We start from the raw sequence: 17,603 nt of genomic DNA on the forward strand, positions 1-17,603 counted from the left end.
CTTCAGAGGACATTCAGTGTATATACATGAAGTAGCCAACGGCATTGTTGTTTCTCTTCTAAGGGATTGATGGAGAATATGCGTTATGTCTTAAAACACTGGAGACTCGCAGCGGTACGACAGAATTGTTAACAGAACGTTTATTTTGCGCTGCTCCTTCAACGTCATGCCTGAATGCATGAGTAGTGTCCCGGAAATGCTTCTCATATCCATTTAATCTTGAATCCAAAATTTACTGGAGCTTCCCTAGAAGGTTGCCGGCTTAGAATGCTTGTAGAATCTAGGAAATATTTTTCACATACATGTATGCTCTCATCGCTGCCGTTGGCATAAGAAAACAAAATGGCGTTTGTTTTCCTTGAGGAGTGTTCAATTAGGAGTGAAGATTTTCTTTCAGACTAATGATAAGGTCAGAACGACTAACTTGGGCTGCTAATGTTGCATTTAATGAAAATAGAATACGAGTGGTTTATCTCTGACTTCGACACGGCGACTGAACAGGGCTGCCAAGGTACCTTTATTTTTTTTTCCAGCGATAGTGGGCTATACGCACTTTCTCTCGATAGTGCTTTCCACGGAACGTGAAGGTTTCGAGCGTTTAATGAAGACAGAGGCGCCGGTCTAGCTCAAGGTGACCTCCTACAATGGAGGCAAGTTGAGGAAGGCCGGCATCGCAGCTCACTGATATGCAGGAGGTAGAAACTCACCGTACGTTCTTGCGAACCTAAACTAACGGGAACGACTAAAAGGACAACTGCACAATGTAGCGGACAGCTGCAAAACGCCACTTATTTTATGAAGAGGTCGATAGCCTTCATTCTTAGAGTGTTAGTTATCACATTGCTACGTTTAAATGCAATAAATTCCAATGGTAACTGACCTCGATCCTGCTGGTTTCATCTTCCAGTCACATTCAGATGAAACGTAGCAAGTGACATTTTACAGTAATAATAAATATTGCAAATGCTCCCTACTTACATCACCATGATTTTATTTTGTTCAAAAGTTTGCTACCACTCATACAACTAAATTTACAAGCGCACATACTTAGCACCATGATGGAGAACTTGCAGGAGGAGTTGTTCATTTCTTTGTAGGCGCAAGAAAGCCCAACAAATAGCTCGTTTCAACTCAGTCCATGTCAGTTTATTACCTTAAGTGCCCCGTAAGGAGAATTACATAAAGGTGCGCTTTTATGCAGTGAGAAACTACTCGTGGCAAGTAATCATTGCTTTGGTTAACCGGGTTTAACGTCCCAAAGCGACTCAAGCTTAGGGACGCCGGAGTGGAGGGCTCCTGATAATTTCGAACACCTTCGGTTCTTTACCAGGCACCGACATCGCACAGTACACGGGCTTCAAACATATCGCCTGCATCGAAATGCGACCGCCATGGCAGGGATAGAACCAACGTCTTTTGGGTGAGCAGCCCAGCACTTAACCGCTGAGCCACAGCGGCGGCTAAGTAATCATCGAGCAGAATGGTCAAATAAAAGCTATAAAACGATGATGGACACGCGTTAGTAATGATACCAAGGGGAAGGCCGTTCCAGTCTGAGACATTCCGGAAGATATAAGAAGCAGTGAATGTAGTGGTTTGAGTTCGTGGGGTGCAACTTGAAGCTGACGATTTATGCGTTAGGATATGAAGGCTCGTTCTGTGCTGAGTGCGCATGATTAAGGGAAGAAAAGTGGAACTTGCGATACAAGGGCACGCTGGCGATGCGGCTTCCACTAGAGAGTAGCGCGAATTTGAACCAACTCCAATCAGTGGATGGTATACGTATGATTGACGCGGACTCTAAATAGAAGGCACATATCTCAGTTTCGAGTGCGCATCAATGCGCTCTTTTATTGTCCCTGGCGTTGTTACCACAATGTGACGATATCTTCCTCTCATTCTAGACACCATCAGCAGCAGCAGCCTAACTACGCCCATTGCAAGGAAGAGGCCTCTCTCATGGCTCCAATTGTACCTCTCCTTTGCCAGCTGCTGGCACAGCATCCCGGCAAACTTCTTAATCTCACCCACCCACCTAAGTCTCTGCCGTCCTTGTTATGCTGGCTTTCTCTTGTAATTCACTCCGTTGCCCTTAAGGGCCAACAGTTATCTCACCTTCACATTACATGCCCTCAGTGTTCTACATTTAGAAAATTAGTAAATGTAGCGGTAAGTTTAGATCAAGGAGGCCCAAGCGAGGCGAGAAAAATAAATATATTAAAAAGTGTAATTGTACTTCCTCACACCCCACGTGATTCACGATATGCTGATGTTCGAATGTGCAGCGAAAGCTTAAGCCGGAGAGAAACTCTATCACCATCATAAGCCTGACTACGCCCACGCAGTGCACAGGCCTCACCCATGTCTCTCCAATTAACCCTGTCCTCTACCAGCTAAGGCCAACTAAGCAAACTTCTTAATCTCATCCGCCTGCCTAACTTTCGGCCGCCTGGTGTTGCGCTTGCCTTCTCTTATAATCCATTCCGTCACCCTTCAGGATGAGCGTTTATCTTGCCTTCGCATTACATGGACTGCCCAAGCCCATTTCGTCCTCTTGATTTCGACTAGTATGTCATTAACCATCCTTTGTTCGCTCACCCACTCTGCACACTTCTGGTCTCTTAACGCTACGCCTATCATTTTTCTTTCCATAACTTGCTGCGCTGTCTTTAACTAAGGTTGAACTTTTTTCGTTAGCCTCCACGTTTTTGCCCCGTAGGTGAGTGCTGCTAAGATAGAGTTGTGTACTTTTCTCTTGAGGGGTATTGGTAAACTGCCATTCGTGATCTGAGAGAACTTGCCATATGCGCTCCTCATCATTTTTATTCTTCTAGCTATTTCCCTCTCATGATCCGGATCAACGACCACTGCCTGCCCTGAGCAGACGCATTCCCTTACCCCTTTCAGCACTTCACTACCAATAGTGAACCGCTATTCTCTCGCGAGACGTTTGAACATTACCTTGGTTTTCTGCATGTTAATTTCAAGACCTGCCGCACTGTTCTGCCCATCTAACTCATTGATCATGCTTTGTAGCTCATCAACTGAGTGACTTAGCAAGGCAAAGTCATCAGCAAATTGGAAATTACTTAGGTATTCTCCACTAACACTTGGTCCCAAATGATCCTAATCCAGGCCTCAGAACATCTCCTCTAAAACAGCGGTCAATAGCGTTGGCGAGATCGTTTCTCCCTGCCTGACACCATTCCTGATTGTAATTGTATTGGTAAATCTATGAAATGCTACGGTAGGTGTGCAGTCGGTATAAATATGTTTTTCCAGTATTTTCACGAAAGTCTCTTCTACAGCCTGATTCCGCAATGCGTGCACGTCTGCTCAGGTTCCAACTTAGTCAACTGCTTTCTCGAGAGGATCTTAGCACCCTCCACTGCGTCACAGGTCTACCGCCGCCTTGGTCTGTTGCTCCGAAGCCACTGAGGACTGAGACTCCAAGTTCGTTGATTAGCTCTCGCATGACAGTTATAATTTGCAGTGCAATAACGAGTGTCAACGACGTGCAGTGTATTGAATGCAAAAACAACCGCTGATGAGTGAGTCGAGAGTGTTAGGAGAGGTACACTTTGGAAGGAAGCAAAAGATAGAAGCAAATAAAGGCGACTATGAAGAGGCTGCAAGAGAAGCTCGTAAAAAATCGTAACCGAGCTTAGCAGCCATGTGAATTCTTTTGCGGTGCCTCGAACATGGGTACTGACTTGTAGTTTTGAACATAAGCGCATAGTACCTTGGGATAATAAAGTTTTATAGCTGTGCGCTGTAACACCGCGCCGTAGTCTATGCGTTAAACCTCGCTGTTTTTCATTGTATTTAAGTAGCAGGTAGCCTTGATAAATAACTACTTTTTTCTACTTCACTTGCAAGACCAAGGCTGGTGCGAGCTTAAGCAGTGTGCAAAAGGACGTAAATTCCGGGACGCAATGTAGAGAAGGCTATAAAACTAAGAGGGCCTCGTTAAGAACAGAGACCTCGAGGAAGGACGAAGAGCCATAAGGAGTGTTTTGTTGTTCTGCATTAAGCGGCGAAAGAAGAATACAGTTTGTTTTCGAGAATGCATAGCTTTCGGAGAAAGTACGTGCTGCTGAGAACACGGACGAATACAAAAGTCTGAGCAAGGCACAGTCAGCATCTCAAAGTAAAAAAACGTTCCTTGTTAAAATACGCTCCTTACAGACGCCGTGTAAAGTGTACACGGTCTGCACTGAGATGCATACGCCCAAAGCAGCTCATAACAAATTCCGATTCCCTACGCAGAACGTCTTCCCATTTCGCATATACTTTCAGCATAGGGCACGCAAAAAAAGAAAAAGGCTTGTTCTCCTTGGTATATGTTCACTTACATTCAGTACTGGGTTAAGCCTTTTATCATTAGCAGTTCAGGCTGGTGAGGATTGTTTTTAAAACGTTTAGGAGAGCTGTCGAAAGGAAATGACGGAAGAGAGATAGAAATCATTCAAGGAAAAGCAGCGACTCTATCCTACAACTACCGAATGTACTGTCAGCGTCAATTGAAACACGAACAAGCGAATTCAAACGCGAACAGCACAAATCGCAGATATTATACTAGGGAGGCAAAATACAAGAGCAGTTGATTTCCCATCGAAGCCGAAAAGACCGCTCTTCTGAAATGTTAATAGCCCACGCCTGTATTTCACCTCCAGCCTCTAATATGCTTGTGCTTGAGTTTTTGTGCTCGCGTTTCGGGTGTTTTGTTCGCATTTCATTTGACGCTGATAGTACAAGAGTGTGTATGCTTAAGGTTGTAGGAGCGCGAAGAATACGTTGTTGTGCACACAGAAGGACTTTAAACGGTCTCCAGAAGTGTCCGGATGGAACTAGCGCTTAAAAAAGTGGATAAATCCTTGGTTGATCACAGTAATCAACTAGGAAGAGCTGGAAGTGTTTGCGTCATTTGAGCCGCAATGAAGGCTTTTTTGAAGAAGGGGACATATATTACTGTTTAATGAGAAAACAAAATACAGATGAAGGTGCGCAAACTCGCGTTGAACTGGCAATGGTCAAAAAAGCCGAGGATTAGACAGCTGCCGCCTTAGCTCAGTTGGTAAAGCAGCGGATGTGAAATTCGGAGGCCGTGGTGTCGGAGCCCAACAGCGGCATGGGGTTGTTTATTCTTAGCTTGCTAATCAATTATCTTTACATAATTACCTTATTATTCTACCTTTGATTAACAACACAAATTTGAAAAAAAAAATTCCCTATGCTCCACAGTATCGTCGATTGTGCTCTTCCTTCATGTATGTCATAAAGATCCCCTCTTTTCCCTTCCCTTGTCTGGAAACTCTTCAAAGTTTTTTTTGAAGTTAATGTTTTGAGTGCTGGAGCCTGTAAACTTCGCAGCTTATTCGCTTTGGTACTTAGCTAACTGTCTTCATAAAAAAATTTGGATTTTGGAATTACTGTGGGTGCACTCCTTTTACCCCTACATGTGGCCTTATCTCTTCATAAGGAGAATAATCGCTCATTTGAAGCCTATGAGTAAGAGTATTTAGTAATTATTCAACTTGATGTCTTAAACTGCGAACTAAATATTCCGGTAGCGGGACTCGGCTGAAGTAATGCTTCTAACACGCTGTTTCAAAGAGTGTGACAATCAATTTAAAAAGAAATATTGCGTCTCCTAAGATCTTTATTTCAACGCAATAGGGTTAAAGGTCGGTTCAGCGGAGAAACCGGCGTCGAAGGTTGCCTGTTGAAAACATTGCTAAAATTCGGATTATCAAGTCGCAACGTGACGGAATGTCGCCATGACGTCTAAAAAAAAGAAGTAAGTAAATTATTTGCGCTGAAAAACAAATGGGGTAATTAGTTAGAATCACACTTGTTACCTTTGCGCCTTTGTGACCGGCCTGCAGAAGAAGCCGAGTAAGCTGCGATATGCTGCGAGTTTATGAATTAAAAAGCCTTAAATTATATTATTCACAATCGGACGGGCAATTCCGTCCAAAAGTTTAATTTTCAGCACATTCTCGTTAAGCGCTGGAGGAAGAGACAGCTCCATTTATTTGGAGAAATAAGAGTCGCGTGGCCTCGAATTCAATTTTCTGTGAGAGCATACACAAGAGCACTGTTCTTCGAAAGCCCTCAGGACAATCTGACACAGCTATTACCGTAAAAGTGAGGTATATAGTGCTCACACCACTTATGTTTAGAGTCATTTCATCCCGACGTACACGGTATACCCGACTCTCATTTACCACCAGTTTCTCGTCTTCTCTTCCATCACAAGCAGCAAAAGTTTTTACCAGGTCCACAAAAAAGCAACGCATTTAGTACCTTGTTCTGGCATCCATATTGACCCTCCTTTGTGTAGATTAAACGCTTTAGCCTGGCTCCTGGAAACAAGGAAGCCCATTAGTCCACCCCTGAAACGACAAAGCTGCGATAAGAACGATCGAAATCGGGAATCTTGCACATCATTGTTCAGGTGTTCAGGTGACAGATCGCTTTAGGAATCTTTCTCCATATCATTTTGGTTTTGAGGACAGGGCGCTGTTTAAAAAGCAAAATGCGAAAGAAAAGAAGCAAACAAAGCTCAAGCAATAAGACAGTCTTGTCTTATGCCAAGGGCCACATCAACAACAAAGAACAGAGGAGAAATAGAAATAGGAAGTGTAGGGTATTATAAAGGTACATAAAGGATTCACACGAAAAAGTAAGAAAGGTTGTATGTAACGCTTAATTTATTTAACGCATGCATCAAAGCCGGTGCAACTACAATGGCACAGGTAGCAGAAACAGGAAGCAAAGCTCCACTGATAAGTGCATAATATCTGAAATAGTTCATAAGCGGAAATGCACCAGAATTCAGCAGAATGGAGATCGCCATGGCTTGGATACGTTATTCAAAGTGGGGAGTCGATTTGGTGCTTTTACTATGATAAGTATTCAACGTCTTGCTGCGACGCAAGCAGAAATATCAAATCTTAATTCACTGGCTGTCAATCACACAGAAAGACTCAAAAGTTACATAAGCAATTTAAATTTCTGAGATTGGCTTCTCTAACGCGAGAACATTGCGGGAAAAAATAGAATGCCTGTATATTGTCGTGTGGCTTCCTAACGTTTGTGCATGCTCGAAACGATCAGAGCGCTGTCAAATCAATTTACTGTGGCGCGACAAGCGAACAGTTTTTGTGCATAATCACTGATCTGATGGTACCAACCCAGATTGTTCGTTTTTTTTTGTTTGGTTGTTTGTTCTGTTTGGTGGTACGGGCAGTGCCCTTTTATTTTTCTTTCTTTTTAAAGCCCTTTCTAACATATGTCTGTTCTGTTGTGCCGGGAGGAGTGAGTGAAGAGAGACAGTAAGTTAGAGGCAGCATTTCGGCTCGCCATTTCAACAAATGGAGAGCGCCGCTGCCGGACGCGTTTACCCAGGGGCCGCATGCCCGGCTATTCGGCAAATGAGCTGTCAACAACGCGCTAGGCTTCTTTCATTTCCTTGTATATCATTTATATATCGGCTTTTTTTATTTTCCTCTCCTTCTACGGTTTTTTGTTTTGCTTTTGTCTTCTTCTAAAAGTTACGGAGACAAAAATAAAAGAACACTAGAAGCAGAAGAACTGTTATTAATTTCCTGACATCTTCATGCGTGGAGAGAAGTGGAGTAGGGAGGAGAAACTTTCTATTTTTCCAGTCACGAGAATATTCTTGGTGGTGAACGTCCCTCCTACAAGACACGATTTTTAATATCCCGTGACGTACACGTCAAGAAAAACAACCATCCGCGCGTTCAAAGTACGGGCATGCGTCGCTGTTACGGCCCTTTTTTTCACGAACCGGCACTTTTCATTGTTTACAAGGATGTCGTGGATATCGTGGCGTTCAGTACTTTCTTGAATCACTGATTAAATTCTCTCAGCTACTCTTAATTTTGAAGAAACCCTTTCGTCCAGGACACACAGCAAGTTTATTTTCCTCGAATACACAACAATGTGAGAAAGTATCAATTTCACCGAACAAATTTGTAAAGTAGTCTGTAGAGTGGGTAGCAAAAGCGAGTAAATACAGGCGGCTTATCGTAGAAGCCCGACAGCTGCTTTGAATTTAGGTGTGCGTGACCTGTGTACTTTCGGAAAGGAATTTGTCTAACAACTTTATATGTGAGCTCATACCTTCGGTCAACTGGAGTGTTTGTTGAAGGCATTACCTGGCGCTTCCTCAAGGTCCCACTTTTTTTTAACAAAAGGGCTTGCAGCACAAAATTGTGTCCCTTCATATCTGTACGGCATTAACCACAACTGCGTTCGGGACACAGTCTCAGTAGGCCTGGCTCTGTCGGGCTTCTTTACCCACGGCTCTAAGGCGCCGAAAATGCAGTCGTAGACATTGCACCCGCTCCAAGGACGCTGGCTATTTGCTGAAACTCGGGCAGTATGCACATCTTAACTGGCTGTAATATTAAGGCGAAAGCCTTTAATGTCCCATCGTTGTAAGCAGCAGTTGTCGACAGAGAATGTCACGCTTTTCAGTTGGTCGATATGGTCTTGACGTCACAGTGCGCCAATTTCAAACGGGGCCAATTGTACTTTGGCTAGTAACCATGCAACCAATTGAAGGGGCCATATAGTGATGCTCCAAGTAAGTGGGACTGAGCTTAGTTAATTGCTTAATTACACAATTAGCCTAATTAACTTTTCTAGTCAGGCCATATAAATAAATAAAACCTAGTAAGAAATTGGTCGAGCTCGGGAATCGAACCCCGGTCTTCGGAGTGCGAGACGAGCATGCTATCCACTTCGCCATGCCATCTCGATGGTTTGGAATGAACAAAGGCACGTCTAGTGAATACGGTGTCTTCGCTCACTGCCATCCTCCTCCCTTCCCTTCCGGCGAGGTTTAGGTGTCCACCGATATATGAGAGAGAAATACATTTCCTTTCCTCAAAAACCAATTTACCGACGAGCGAGGCGTAGAACCGAATGGGCGATGGCGTTCTATGGACTCCCTGGCAGCGTTGCAAGACGCTCTCGCGTTCCACTCTTAGAGGCGAAGCTTAACATCTTAACCACACATCACTGACCACACTTTAGGTCAAAAAAGTGCACCCCCCCCCCCCCCCCCCCCCTGTCCACCGAGATATGTGAGACAGTTACTGCGTAATTTTCTTTCCTCAAATACAATTTTCATTTTCTTCATTACGGGCCATCTTCGTCTTTCTTCTTTCACTCCCACTTCCTCCGTTCCTCTACGGTGCGGTTCAGGTGTCCACCGAGATGACAGAGATTTACTGCGCCATTTCCTTTCCTCAAAAACCGTTGCGTTGAAACGGCAAGGCATCGCGCCGAACGGGTGGTGGCGTTCCGTGGACTCCCTGGCAGCGCTACAACACGCTGTCGCGTTCCACTCCTAAAGGCGAAGCTTAAGTTTAAGCTTAATTAGCAGTTAATTAGTATTCAGGCATTAATCAGTAATTAACAATTAATTAGTGATTTGTCATCACTTAGTAGTTAGTACTCAATTACATGTGACGCCACCAGTGCCACAGAAGCACTGAAAGTGGTGCGGAAAACGCTTTCGCCTCTGCGCACTTTAGACAGTCAAAGTGCCCCCTGAATTATTTTCTCAGCTTTAGCTGTCACCCAACTTGCACATACACGAATTTGTTTTAAAAAATTACTGGCGGTTTAGCATTGCTATCCACGTATTATTGTGCCAAAGTATGTATGTTCTTCTGGGTGGGCATCACCTCCATGGGCCTGTCAGCGTTATTAAAAGTGCATTTTCTTTCCTTTCGTGACGTGCGCACAGCTAGAAATTGGAGAAGAGAACCAGTGCGGTGCAGCGCACGAGACTGGACTGCAGTTAAGCACGAGGCATGTCCGGCGGCGCGAGCATAGTGTTCTCGTGCTGTGGCCAGCGAAGCTGCTGCGCTTACGCCACCGCGGATTCGTAACCCAGTCGCGCCAGTGTTTATATCTGGAGGTTGACCAAGGTCACTATCATTCAGTCTGTATTATTTCTCGCCATTTCCTGCGTCACGCGACTTAATTCAGAGACTTCACCACACACCGGTATTTTCGCTCAAACAAACAAAAAAAAAAGATATACACATGCAGTACGGAATAGGAACATGCTTACACTGGAGGCTGATGTAGAGAAAATTGTGAATTCGAATTCGAAGCTGGCAAGAGTTCCTGTCTTTATTTTCAGCGGCGACGTGAACATCACCTGACATCCCTCTGAGCTGCAGAGGAATGCTGCTTACCGTGAAGTAAAATTGTGCGTACCGGAGAAGCGTTGAAGCGAAAAAAAGAAAAAAAAAATATTTGACTAGAAGAGCTACGGAGGTCTGGTGAGCACTTTTTTCCTCCCACTTGAAAGCACGCGGCAGGCGTGCAAGGTTTCTGTGGAGTGCGCTAAAGTGTGGAGAAACGTGATCAGGTAGTCTCGAGCAGCCAAACACTAAGTAGAGAAAATAAAAAAAGAGCCGAACGGAGACACTCTGCGTAATATCTGTAAAACCTAATACCTTTTCGCTCTCTAAGCAGCCATTGGAGCACACGGCATGCTACTGGCTCGAGCCGACGTAAATAAGCAAAGCTGGGCAAAGCCAAGACAAACCTGGGTGGAGACGAGGGAACAATGGAAGGCGCAAGACGAAAGATCGCGCCACCTCGCTTTCGTTCTGCCGTGCATGAATGGCGCCGCTGGTGCAAGACAGAAATGTTATCGCCACCTAACACGAACCCTGGCAACGACATATTTTCTCTGCCCTCTCGTTTTCTCTCTTGGTTCCGTGCTGGCGTACTTCCCAGCTTCCATCACCCGCACAAGCGCGCGGCGACTGTAACAAGCAAACAACGATTTCCACATTGACCTTTTTTGCATCTTTTAATCTCATTTTTGTTGCTTAGGTCGCTATTCGTTTCATTTGCTCTGCTTGGCTGCTGTTCTTGCTCTCGGAGTCCTGTGATAGCTGTTGTTACTGCTGCTGTTTCTGCAGGCTGAATGCTCAAAGGGCGCTGCCACCAATGCGGGATGTGCGTGCGCCGAGGCTATAGGCTCTAGCTCAGCAGAGTTCCAAGATTTAGGTCGCTCCCCCCGCCTGCTCGCTGCCGACTCCGCACCTTTCTGCATCTTTTCCAACCGCGCTTACCCATAGCTGCGCCTCATGTCTTTCCATCACTCGGCATTGCACCTACTTTGTCTTTAGGGAATGTTTGCTCAGTCGCCGTCTCCTCACATTCCTCCTATTTCCCCTCCTTCTTAGAGCCTCCTGAGACATTGGCTTTAAATAGGGTTTCTTGTATTCAGGATATATTTGCAGTTCTTGGAAGAGAACAAAAACAGAAATAATATGCAATACAGCGGAGCGACGCTGAGCGATTCTGCGCACTTTATGAAGAGGTACTTCCCTCGATGTGTGACGGCGCCGATTTTAGCCTCTGCGTACAAAAAGATCTCTCTGGCGTCTGCATCCCTTTCTGTTGTAGAGAAGAAGCCAGAAATTGCCCTACAATGTGATATGGTTAGAATTGACAGCTTTTCTGTTTCCCCGGAAAAAAATTGAGTCTCTGCGGCTTACGAATTGAAAACACAAAGTGTGTAATGCATGACATCCTGACAAAGCCATGTCACAAAATAAAAACGGGGAAGAGACAACGTCAAAAGCCAAGAAAAACTATCCTTGTGAACTGATTTCACAAAAATAGGACTAAAAAGTGCAAAATAGTAATGAGGACCATTCAGAGGTAGTGAACAGAACTACGCAAGGATGTGTCATGCTGTATTAAGGTTTATGGTTTACGGTGGTTTGATGTCCCAAAGCGATTCAGGCTATGAGGAAAGCTGTTGTGAAGCGCTCGGAAATTCCAGCCACCTGGGCTTCTTTACACGGGCCTCTAGAATTTCGTCTTTATCGCAATTCGACCACCGCGGCCGGGTTGGAACCCACGCCTTTCGTGTCAACAGGCAAGCGCCATAACTACTGAGGCACCGCGGTGTCTGGCGTGCAGTATTAAGTTGCAGAAAACAGAGTAGTTTCTATTTTGCTGCAAAACTTCTGTTTTATGGTTATCACTTTGAGCAGGACATGAAAATAATTCTTGGCTCCCTATTTTTTTTGCATAAATTTCCAATAAGATCACCTCAATGGGATACAAAAAATTCAGGTGCAATTTATATCAAGCTTCTCAGCCGCTCATCGTGGCTGCCAACTTGATGGTTTTATAAAGCTGCCGAGTTTAACCTCTCTCAAAATTTGTACCTTTCCTTAGTGCTCTCCAGCTGCTTTTGAAAAGCAGGGTGTAGATTCAGTTTGCTAAATAGTTAATGGCATCATCATCTGTCTCTGTGCTCTATGCGCAGACGACGTTTTTTTTTTATGACGCCAAAAGCCCTAGATAAAACCCATAAGTTGGGCTCGAAATCTTGACAGCTCTACAAGGAGCAAAACATGTTCGTTTTTCTTCAAACTAGATAGTGAACATGATTCGTGCGGAGAAATTGCGCCAATAGTTTTTAGAGATTTTCTGACGTGTAGTTTAGAACTGAGCATGAGTCGTGCTACTCTTTTTTAAAAAGGCACCGCTGGCGGACGACGGACAAGAACAAGAAGTTAACACAAGTGCGCTGTTTTTTCCCGTCGTCTGGCATGATGACTGGTTGTCGCAAGATGATTGCGAGTGGTTGGCATGATAAATGCTAACCAACTCGCTTGACAAGCTAGCTTGCTCAGCTGGCGTTAAGTCTCACCATCGCCCAGTTATTTCAATATTTTGATATGTTTTGTGGAAGGCGGAAAGGTAGTGTGGATATGTCCGTTCCGTACAGTGTTTCACTCCGAGTAAGCGAAAGAAGCCTGAAATTGTAATAAGACCAGCATTTGCTAAAACTACAGTCTTTGCAAAGCAACCTATTGTTTAGTTAGTGAGCTGGAAATTGCCTGGATACATGTAAAATTGCTTGTATCCCCCACAGTTAAGGGGGATGCTCCAATATATAGTATATATGAGGTCAGATGAATGGTCGTTGAAAACCTGAATACATATCTTCATGGCAAGATTCAAGCTACACCTCCCCCAATCCTCACAGCAAGTCTTAGACTATCTTCACCTAGGACAGTACAATATTACTTCATCACCGGCTCTAAATGAAGTTGGCAAAAACAATATTTCCCAGGGCAACGTATTTTGCAGCCAAAGCTATAGGAAACTCGGCCTGAACTTAACGAAGGAAAAAGCGCAGGCTGACACTGCATGAATGATCAGGTTTGGGATAGCAGAGATCTGCCATAAACTCTATTAGAAAAACTAGTGACAGTTCATTGCTGCTACACGAATTCTTAGCCTTACAAGCGTTTTCTTAAATTCGCGTGACGGCTCTCATTCCATTCTTTTCGCTGACCTTCCACTCAGAAGCTTAACAAGTTGGTATTGATTGCCAAATTCGTTTATACCTTTCTGATAATAATTGCGCGCCATGGAAGCAATTCAGCATAGCTAGACGTTCTGAGAATAAGGTCCAGAAACCGCAAATGTGCAAGCAATTTTTTTCTTAAAGAAAGCATCGATAATACAGTGAGGTTCTTAAGTAGCAACTACACGAAGTGACACCGCAGGTGAGCTTGCTGAGCTGCGCCTCCTTAGTTACTATTATTTTGACCCGATGGTTTCGTTATTGTCTCTACAAACCCCTATCGGTGGTAAAGTACAATCGAAAAATCATTAAGCAGGTTGAGGAGTACTGCAGATATGCATTCGAGAGTGCGAAGAATATTTCGCTTCTTCTACGACTGATTCGATGTGTGTTTAGCCGTCTTGCACAGCTTCTTCAGACGTGAAATCTATGCAAAAACTCAAAGGACTCGCGCTCGTGGGAAACGGTGAGACCGTAATATGTTGATGTCACGATGTAAAGCATGGAGATGGCAACTGGAGATGGTGAAATCTTTAGAGATTTAATACAGAAGCGTGGCGAGTCGGCCTGCTGGGTATATTCAAGAGTTTTCTGTCGTGGTCTGTATATTGTTGACAACGCAAAATAGGACACCTCCTAAAAATGACTCTATAATATAAAGAGTGAAATTTATTGAGAGCCTAATGTACATTTTTGTCATTAATGCAATCAAATTTTGTGCAGAAAATTCGATCCTAAAATATTTTATGCAGAAAATACGATACACTGAACGACTAGTTCAGCGTATCGTCTTTGTTCATTTGTCTCCCCGCGGCGGGGTTCCAGCGTGTGTTATATTCCTGTAAAGCATGTTTTGTCTGCTAGGCGTTCGCGCCAGAGGGTAAAGCAAACTTCAAAAATGAAAAAAAAAATACGCGCAAATCAAAAATATCGTGGCACACGTCTAAGAAATCGGTCAAGCCTGTTTGTTCAAGTTTCAGACGACCACTCATGAGAAATTATTGGTATTCGTTTGCCCTCGATGTTTTACCAAGACATTTTTTTTTCCTGCCTTCGTGATTCCCGACACTATGCCTGAGAAATCATACCTGCTCACGCCCTAGATTCTTTGCAGCGCACACTGCGTACCATCGCTGAAGGCCTTATTGCGATCATAAAACACAAAAATTGAGAGAAACTACCTTTTTTGCAAAAAAATATTTAAGCTGAACCATTGCGCGTTAGCCTCGCTGACATTTCTTACATTGTATTTATAAAGTTTTGTGGCATCATTATTGTTTAATAGAGGCTGCCACACTACTATTAGAAAGAATTTTAATATTGTGCCTTACGTTCAAAGCGGTAATTATTTCTCTGTGCTCAAAAACCTGTAACTCGCGATGAGGCAGCAATATTGCGTTGTCCAGGCCTTTCAAGCAGTCTGCTGTGTTCTTCCATAGCATTGATGCGAAGAATAAAAAAACTAGTGTGTGAACAAGTATTCTTGGTCCCATTTAGGCGTTAGCACTGTAAAGCAAGCTTCAAAGCATGGCTTGTGCTGTATTTGGCTGAGAAAGGCGATGTGGAAGATTATGTCCACTCTAAAGGCTTCTCATTCACAGCCCACAAAAAAAGCTGTCTCTCATCGCTGTCTCCAGTAATGTAGCAGCCTTCTGCTTTGCGAAGCTGCTGATCTGAATTCTATGGAGAAAACTGCGTTAAATGGTCGTCTCCGCTAAAGGAGCAGTACAAAACCGTGTCTTTTCCGGAACTTTTAAGTGCGAATCTTGACTCGATGCAGTTAGCGCTTAGCTTCTGCTTTTTTTTCGCTAAGCCTATTGAGATTCAGCTGCAGCAGCTTCCCTTCAAACGCAGAAAGATGGTAAGCGGAGAGCCATCTTGTGATGAGAGGCGGTTTGGCCGCCAGGTCTACCGTGAGCAGCGGCCGGGAGTGATTTAGGCGTGGCGCCTAATTTCAACTCCATGTGAGCGCCATTATGTGCACACCACTCTTGTCGGCTGTGTCGGTAGCCATTATCATTACCCCGTCGTGACGCACGTACGCTCTACAGCCAGGGGTCTTGGGCTTCCCCGCTGCTGCCCTCGCGTTCACGACGGCCGGATTGCCGGCACGCTTCACGCTGAGCCCCGGACACTATTCGACTAGCCCCCTGGAAGGTCGCACAATGGCCAACCTAAAGAGTATGCAGGGTGCAAAACAGCAATCAGTAAATCTTATGGCACATGGCATTCCAGCACCTTATGAAACATCTGGAAGCAGTCTTTTTCTGTTCCATGCCATCATCATTTGAGAATGTTGCGTGTACTTCTGAATCTGCGATCATCTGTAGTGCAACGCGAGGTGAAACTATTTAAAAACGGTGGAGCACATGTTTTTTGCCAGGACGCGTCAAAATATTGTTTTTTTTAGCCCACAGTGGGGTGCAAATGATGACTTTGATTTTTATTACCAGGAACCCTTGAGGATATGCTGATTTATTAGGATACAAACAAATCAGTGTTCAGAAGCATTTATTGTTTCTGCACTCATGCACGCTCACACAGTCTAACCGTTTTATATTCTCAATGCATATTAAGGCGGCATGTGTCCCTGGACCAGCTATTCAAATGCTATATTAAGAAATGAATTTTAGGTCGCTAGAAAATGGAGACATATGTTGCTTTCAGTTTGCTTTCAATGGTTATGAAATGGACCTGTACCTTCATCAGGGTAATTTTTGATGAGTCGAGCAAACATCAAACAAATACTGGTGGGGAGAAAATGCGATGTTTCGTTTCAGATTGAAGTCGACAAATTGGTACGGAAGAGACAACGCGGGCAGCGAATGAGAATGAAGCAGTGGAAACCCTGTTCTTATATTTGGAGCACGTACACACGCAGTGCAACACCTATTGCTCGATGCCCATATCGAGATACGAATGAAGAGGGGAGAAAAAACACATACTAAAACTATTTCATCTAAAAATGGGATGAAAATGTCTGCTCCTGTTTTTCTTGACACAGGGTGAACGTTCGAAACAGTTGAAAAAAGTCTAAGAAATGCAGGAAGTTGAGCGGGTTTGGGATTTATCTTAACTTGTCACAGGCGGCAAGGACGAAGACATATAACAACACGCAGGACAACTACAAGTCCAGCGGTTGTCCTGTACTTGGTTTGGTGTATTTGCTTCATGCCCCAAAGAAACCCAGGCTATGAGAGACGGCGTAGAGGAGCGCTCCGAGTAATTTCGGCCACATTGGGTTCTTTACAGTGCACAGATATTGTACAGTAGAGGGGAATCTAGCACTAAACCTCGATCGAAATCGCGTCTTTCGTGTCAGGAGCAGGGCACCATAGCCACAGCGTCACCTCGGCTGATGATTGTTCTGTGTGCTCCTTCTGCCTCCGTCTTCTGAGCATGTGCCAAGTTCCAGAGGTAAAAAAGTGAAGCAACGCGTAATCTCCGCACGGTTCATCAAGCAGCCGGAACTCAGAAGTAATTGTAATAAAAAGAAAATTCACAGTTCATCACAATCAGGGAAAAATAACAGTCACCCACTAGAATGAATGACTGAAATTGTCAAAAATCAAAAAACAGGACAGTGCCTTTACTTCTCTGTCTGGTCCACCCTGCGACTAGTTTCATGGTCAACAAATAAGTGGATGAATAAAAGAAAAAGATCAACACCAGCCTTTGACAGAATTTGCCTTTGGGTATGTGGAATTATGTACATGTACCCATCCTGCTAAGGTCTTGAACAAAGACCGCAGTATGTATAAAATAAAATAAATAAAAATGAGAGCCCTGTCTTATTCAGTTATCTATAGAGTGACTCTGCCCACAGCGCTTTTCCTCCCCAGCTTTTCAATGGCATGTCCTATGCGTTTCTATGAGCTTTGATTTCAGCACTCGGATGCGATTGGTTGCGTTCTTTATTTTCAGTCTAGTGGTCACCTTGATTTCATCTTCGTTTGCGTTTTTAATGTTTTCTCGGCAACAACTCAAGTGAGCTTCCGATCGAGGCCAAATATGAAGATTTAAGTGATAGGAAAAGGAAATTATTCACGTGATGTCCTGTACTGATGTTAAATGGGGTATTGTTTATGGATTCCGGTTGGTGTCAACGCCTCTTTTCTTTAGCCAGTATACCGGCGCAAAGAAGGATGAAGAGAGAGATCAAGTCTAGAAGTCTAGCACAGCCTTCCAAAAAAAAAAAAAGCGAAAA

Source organism: Amblyomma mixtum, chromosome 1 (assembly GCF_055824585.1).
Source record: "Amblyomma mixtum isolate Tamu chromosome 1, ASM5582458v1, whole genome shotgun sequence".
Lineage (NCBI taxonomy): Eukaryota > Metazoa > Arthropoda > Arachnida > Ixodida > Ixodidae > Amblyomma > Amblyomma mixtum.